General features: G+C 45.9%; 1 long non-coding RNA gene across 1 annotated transcript; it reads right to left on the bottom strand.

Annotated features, from left to right (window-relative positions):
• Positions 1-547: 547 nt before the first annotated feature.
• On the bottom strand, positions 548-5743 carry LOC111533711. The gene is made up of 2 exons (XR_002728948.2): positions 4344-5743; positions 548-966 (listed from the first exon to the last, which is right to left on the bottom strand). It is a non-coding gene; the product is annotated as an uncharacterized LOC111533711 (long non-coding RNA).
• Positions 5744-7204: the final 1461 nt, after the last annotated feature.

The following is a 7204-nucleotide window of genomic DNA, read 5'->3' as shown; positions in this document are numbered from 1 at the left end:
GTTGTATTTGCACTTTTTAAGCAAATGATTCCTAACAGATCAGTTGTGTCTTTTTTTGAGACTGTCTTGTTCTGTTGCCCAGGCTGGAGTGCAATGGTGCAATCTCAGCTCACTGCAACCTCCATCTCCCAGGTTCAAGTGATTTTCCTGCCTCAGCCTCCTGAGTAGCTGGGACTACAGGCATGTGCCATCATGCCTGGCTAATTTTTGAATTTTTACTAGAGATGGGGTTTCACCATGTTGGCCAGGCTGGTCTCAAACTCCTGACCTCAAGTGATCTGCCCACCTCAGCCTCCCAAAGTGCTGGGATTATAGGGATGAGCCACTGTGCCTGGCCCAGTTGTGTCTTCTTAACCAAATTTCTCAACACATTTTCTGGTCTTTTCAGTCATCACTAGACATAAAACACATCAACTCTCTTTCCCTCCCCTTCACTCCCAGGTCAGCTTCTGAATTGGCTATTTACTGTTGATGTTCTTCTTTGTCAATTTTTAAACATTAACACAAAACCTCAGATGCTAAAATAATCTAAGAGTCAAGAAAAGACTTCTGATAAAATTATGTTTTAATTGCCTATGGCATATATTACATAATGTCTCAAAATTAATAGTCTGGCTGAAATTAAGAAAAACAGCTGATGATGACTTAGTAAATCCTTAATTTTAAGTAAGCTTTTGGCAAAAAGTCAGGGGTAGAACCGTCTCAAAATTAACAGCCTTCACCATCTTTTATTCATTCTGCTGTGATACAAGTAAAATGGCCAGTAAATACTCCCCTGGGTCTCAGGTAACAGTTTTCCAAAAGCGAAGTATCACTTTCTCTGCACAGTGGTGAAAGCCGGCATTTGGATGGGCTGGATCGGGTGGACAGGCTGAAACACTGGCTTCTTTCTCACTTCAGAGTGTGTTTTCACTGCAGGGAGCAGCTGATTCCTTTTGATGATCTGTAAGGCCAGCTGAGTATTACCTATAAAAACACTTCCCGTTAAAAAAGCATGCAACAATACTACCACACACAAAGCAAGCCATGAGAATCCTGCTAGGGAGGTAAAAGATGATCTAGAAGAGCCGTCATCTGCAGCCTTGGCTGTACACTGGAATCCCATAAAGCCTCCATCTTATCCCCAGAAATTCCAATTTAAGTCATGTAGGGCATGGCCCGGGCAATGGAATTTTTTTTTTTTTTTTTGAGATGGAGTCTCCTTCTGTCCCCAGGCTGGAGTGCAGGGGCACCATCTCGGTTCACTGCAACCTCTGCCTCCCAGGTTCACGCCATTCTCCTGCCTCAGCCTCCCGAGTAGCTGGGACTACAGGCGCCCGCCACCACGCCCGGCTAATTTTTTGTATTTTTAGTAGAGACGGGGTTTCACCATGTTAGCCAGGATGGTCTCGATCTCCTGACCTCGTGATCTGCCCGCCTTGAACTCCCAAAGTGTTGGGATTATAGGCGTGAGCCACCGCGCCCGGCCGGGCAATGGAATTTTTAAAAGTTTCCCAGTGATTCTAAGGTACAGCCTAGATAGAGAACTTGTTACAGGTGGGCTGTATAAAAGAAATGATCAGCTTGGAGGGTTGGTTCACATCTGTAACCCTAGCACTTTGGGAGGCCGAGGTGGGCAGATCGCCTGGGCTCAGGAGTTTGAGACCAGCTTGGGTAACATGGTGAAACCCCGTTCTCCAGGAAAAATACAAAAATTAGCTGGGCGTGGTGGTGTATGTCTGTAGTCCCAACTAGTGGAGGGCTGAGGCAGGAGGGCTGCTTGAACCTGGGAGGTCAAGGCTGCCGTGAGCTGAGATCACGCCACTACATTCCAGCCTGGGTGACAAAGTAAGACCCTGTCTCAAAACAAACAAAAAACAATGAAACAATCTAGGGCAATGCACTAACCCTAATCACATCTTTAAGGAGGCTAAGTCCAGCTGGGTTCCAGGTACTTAAGACCCCTTCTTCAGCTATTAAAAAAAAGGGAAGCCTTGTAAGAGTTCCCATGGTCAACAAGGAGTTATGCCTTTGAACACTGGGTTTTCTTTGAGACAGAGTCTTGTTCTGAGGCCCAGGCTGGAGTGCAGTGGGGCGATTATGGCTCACGGCAACCTCCATCTCTCAGGTTCAAGCGATTCTCCTGCCTCAGCCTCCAGAGTAGCTGGGATTACAAGCATGAGCTACTATGCCCAGCCTTTATTTTTTAAAAAAGAGACAGGGTCTCACTATGTTGCCGAGGCTGGAGTGCAGTGACTGTTCACAGGAGCAATACTGCACACTATAGCCTTGAACTCTTGGCCTTAAGCAATCCTCCTGCCTCAGCCTCCAGGGTAGCTAGGACTCCACGCCTGGCTGTGACTTCATTTCTGTCCCCTTTTTTTGTTTTTTGAGATGGGAGTCTCGCTCTGTTGTCCAGGCTGGAGTGCAGTGGCGTGATCTCCCTCCACCTCCAGGATTCAAGCAATTCTCCTGCCTTAGCCTCCTGAGTAGCTGGAACTACAACTGCGTGCCAACACGCCCAGCTAATTTTGTGTATTTTTAGTAGAGACAGGATTTCACCATGTTAGCCAGGATGGTCTTGATCTCCTGACCCCGTGATCCGCCCGCCTCGGCCTCCCAAAGTGTTGGGATTACAGGCATGAGTGAGCCACTGCACCCGGCCTATTTCTGTCCCTTCTAATCTCTCTCATTCATGTCTCTTTTCTACTTCATGCTATCTCATATCTAGATCCGACAGCCTTTCTTCTAGTGAGATACATCTTGCAGATCGTATGTGCCCTAGAGGCATGACCTGAATTTATGTCTGAATAAATAATTCTCAGCAAGAACTGGCTTACTGTAAAACTCGTTAATATATGTGTTGAAAATACTATGGTGTACAACTCTAAGCAACTACATTCTAACTCATGTTCTCAATTAGTCATTTAGCTGCCTATGAGAAAGGTTAATAGGGATTAATTATAATTAAGTGTCAGAAGTTATGATTCTGTATTTTCTCAGATAAAAGGAGATAAGCTTAACTTGTAAGGAGTATTTGTAGGACACCAAAAACTCCCCAACTATATCTATCAATCAATCTATCTATCTAGATATAGATATTTATTATTATTACTATTTGAGACACGGTCTCACTCTGTTGCCCAGACTGGAGTGCAGTGGTGTGTCTCGGCTCACCGCAACCTCCCACCTCCCAGGCTTAAGCGATTCTCCTGCTTCAGCTCCTGAATTCCTGGGATTACAGGCGTGCGCCAGCACGCCTGGCTAATTTTTGTATTTTTAGTAGAGATGGGGTTTCACCATGTTGGCTAGGCAGGTTTCAAACTCCTGACCTCAAATGATCCACCCACGTCGGCCTCCCAGTGCTGGGATTACAGGTGTGAACCACTGCGCCCGGCCTATTATTTTTTTAGACAAGGTCTCATTCTGGCATGATCTCAGCTCACTGCAGCCTCAACCTCCAGGGCTCAAGTGATCCTCCTATCTCAGCCTTCCGAGTAGCTGGAACTACAGGTGCACACCACCACATCCAGCTAATTTTTGTATTTTTTGTAGAGATGGGGTTTTGCCATGTTGCCCAGGTTGGTCTTAAACTCCTGGACTCTGGTGATCAGCCCACCTCAGCCTCCCAAAGTGCTGGTATTATAGGCATGCACCACTGCGCCCACCTCCTAACTATATTTTTATGTAGAAGAATTTGATGGGTCGTCCGCTCTGGCTCACTCCTGTAATCTCAGGACTAATCTACTAAAAATACAAAAATTAACCAGGCATGGTGGCGGGCACCTGTAATCCCAGTTACTCGAGAGGCTGAGTCAGTAGAATCTCTTGAACCTTGAACCCGGGAGGCGGAGGTTGCAGTGAGCTGAGATAGTGCCACTGCACTCTAGCCTGGGTGACAGAGAGTGACTCCATCTCAAAGAAAAAAAAAAAAAAAAAAAATTTGATGGGTCATATCTTCAAGGAAGGCAAAGTTTTGAATCTGAAGAGAAAAAACAGACATTAAAAATCTCAGCCTTGGCTGGGCATGGTGGCTTATGCTTGTCATCCCAGCTACTAGGGAGGGTAAGATGGGAGATTGCTTGAGCCCATGAGTTCAAGAGCAGCCTGGCCAACAAAGCGAGACCACATCTCCACAAAAAATTTAAAAAAATTAGTTGGGCTCAGTGGTGTGCACCTGTAGTCCTAGCTACCTGGGAGGCTGAGGTGGGAAGGCTGCTTGAGCCCAGGAGTTTGGAGGCTGCAGTAAGCTCTGATGGTACCACTGCACTCTAGCCTGGGCAACACAGTGAGACCCTGTCCCCCAACCAAAAAATTTCGGGCTCTTTGAAGGGATACAGTCCTAAACAGAGAGAATTACTCACCATTCTGCAGCTCAAGGTAGACTGCCAGCAAGATGGCCTCAGGGGGCACCTCTTTAGGATGGATCATTGAAGCCGCCTTTGCTCAAAACAGAAAGATGCCCATGAAAAACCAACAGCTTAAGATACACACTCCAAGTACGTCTGCCAACCAACAAGGTAACAAATTTATTCAAGCTCATTCCCTCGTGACTTCCTAGGGACTACCTGTTGTTTTGCTGTGATGAGCCTCAGCTCCTTTTGTCTTAAAACCTACCAATTAAGCTAGATATGTAATACTCTGGGTTTTGAGATGGGTGACTGGACACCCTGATACTACAATCAACCATGCAAGTCTGCTGGTGGCTTTCACAACAGACACATACAGTTGCATTTACATCAAAATCTGCAGGCCCATTTGTTTTCCTAAATAACACCTCAGTATTATAAACTGTAAGTTGTCAATGTCAGGAATAACAATTCAAACCTCAATAGTAACACAGAAAAAATGTACCACATAGCATGTTTGGTGTCCCCATTCTTAAGGACTGAAACACAGTTACAATTTAGTCCAATAAAATAATTTACTAGTTTAGGCAACATGCTGCCCTTAGATCTGAGTAAGAGCCACAGCATCGGCCAGCAGTTTCTCTCTGATCCAGTCCTGAGAAAAGAAGCCTGAACTGCTCTGGACAAAAGTGCTGAAATTACAGGTTTATTTCTTCAGTCTGGGCCTCTTTGGGCTATAGCCAAAATATTCCTCACCTTATTATCAACTTGTATTTCCCCATCTAGTTTTAGTTGCTCATTGCTTCCAGACAGCTCTGCCTCTTCTCTTAATCTAATCAGATAATGGACTTCTACAAATACTTACTGACCAGAGGTGGGTATGGAGATAAGTCAGGGACTTCCCCTGATAATAAACAACCGTGCAAATAACTAACAATAATCCAAACAAAGTTACACAAATACCAGGGAGAAAGGCAGTGAATGTGCTGTGAATATGGAGAGAAAAGAAGTTTCTTTCAAATAGAGCTCTGGGGTAGTGCAGGCCTGCTTTAGTCCTTGCAGGGTAGATAACTCATAGGCAGAAAATGGGAAGAAATGGTACTGAAGGTCTAAGTAGAAGCTTGAATGTGGGAGATGTTGGGGAGAACCAGAAACATGTACTAGGTTGGTTTCTGGCAGCATCAGGAGAAATCCCAGACTAGTGGGGCATCTTGCCCAGAGCACGTGCTTCTAAGAAGTTCCTCATGAATGAGGTGGGGGGGGCTTTTATTCCTCTTGCCACATCACTGAGGTATAACAACTCTTTTTATTTTTATTGAGATGGAGTCTCGCTCTGTCACCCAGGCTGGAGTGCAGTGGCCGGATCTCAGCTCACTGCAAGCTCCGCCTCCCGGGTTCACGCCATTCTCCTGCCTCAGCCTCCCGAGTAGCTGGGACTACAGGCGCCCGCCACCTCGCCCGGCTAGTTTTTTGTATTTTTTAGTAGAGACGGGGTTTCACCGTGTTTGCCAGGATGGTCTCGATCTCCTGACTTCGTGATCCACCCGTCTTGGCCTCCCAAAGTGCTGGGATTACAGGCTTGAGCCACCGCGCCCAGCCTAACAACTCTTTTTTGAAAATGAAATTTTATACATCTAAGCCTAGCTTTCTAGGCAAGCTGTATAGGCAAGATCGTCTTTACACCATTTTGTAGATTTTTTTTTGAGACGGAGTTTTGCTCTTGTTGCCCAGGCTGGACTGCAATTGCACGGTCTCGGCTCATTGCAACCTCTGCCTCCTGGGTTCAAGCGATTCTCCTGCCTCAGTCTCCTGAGTAGCTGGGATTACAGGCTCCTGCCACCATACCCGGCTAATTTTTTGTATTTTTAGTAGAGACGGGGTTTCACCATGTTGTCCAGGCTGGTCTTGAACTCCTCACCTCAGATGATCCACCCGCCTTGGCCTCCCAAAGTGCTGGGATTACAGACATGAGCCACTGTGCCTGGCCCATTTTATGGATACTAAAATCTCTATTTTCCATCCAAGTGGCTAGTAACACATTTTATTTACTGTTTTTTGCAATGACTAGTCTGAAGCCTTTTTTAAAATACAAGAATTCAAGACAACATCTTTATGATACTTAATGGCATTTTGCTTACTGGCTGTTCAGAATGCTTAGTAGTGGGCAGGCAACCTTGGAAACATCTACTCAGAGCCCTTTCCAACTCTTCACATCACTCTTCTTCCCTCCCAGGCAGGGTGGGCCTCCCAATTAACAAAGTTCCAGCCATTGGATTAACCTAAAAACCAAGGGACCAAAACAAGACCCCCTTCAGACCCGGAACCAGGCCTGACCCCATCTGTCTCTCCCAGCGTGGCAGCAGCCATGGCCACCTGCTGTATGAGAACCTGAGGTGGACTGTACACACTCTAACTTTAGATCAAAAGCTCTGTTTGCTGCAGTGATTGGGCTCTGGGGGCACTTTGAGAGGGGCTGTTAAACATCCTAGCCTTGCTACTGAGAAGAGTGAAACATTGTAACTCTTACTGGTTTAACTCATACACTCAATGCCTAGATAGTATCAAACATGTTACCCTGTACAGTCTGTGACTTAGCTTGTCTGATTTGGGATCAGAAATGCTGACCAGATGCCACTAAGTTGACTAAATAGAATTTGTAGTTATTTTCCACATGGTAAAGCATCATCACTTCTAGGCACAACAAGGTTGCTTATATAAGCAGGAACCTATGTGAAAGTCACATAGGCTTTTTTTTTTTTTTTTTTTGAGACGGGAGTTTCGCTCTTGTGGCCCAGGATGGAGTGCAATGGCACGATCTCGGCTCACTGTAACCTCCGCCTCCTGGGTTCAAGTAATTCTCCTGCCTCAGCCTCCCG

This window comes from Piliocolobus tephrosceles, unplaced genomic scaffold, assembly GCF_002776525.5.
Source record: "Piliocolobus tephrosceles isolate RC106 unplaced genomic scaffold, ASM277652v3 unscaffolded_21912, whole genome shotgun sequence".
Classification (NCBI taxonomy): domain Eukaryota; kingdom Metazoa; phylum Chordata; class Mammalia; order Primates; family Cercopithecidae; genus Piliocolobus; species Piliocolobus tephrosceles.
Note: the sequence above shows the minus strand (reverse complement) of the source record. Positions and strands in the feature narration are given on the sequence as shown.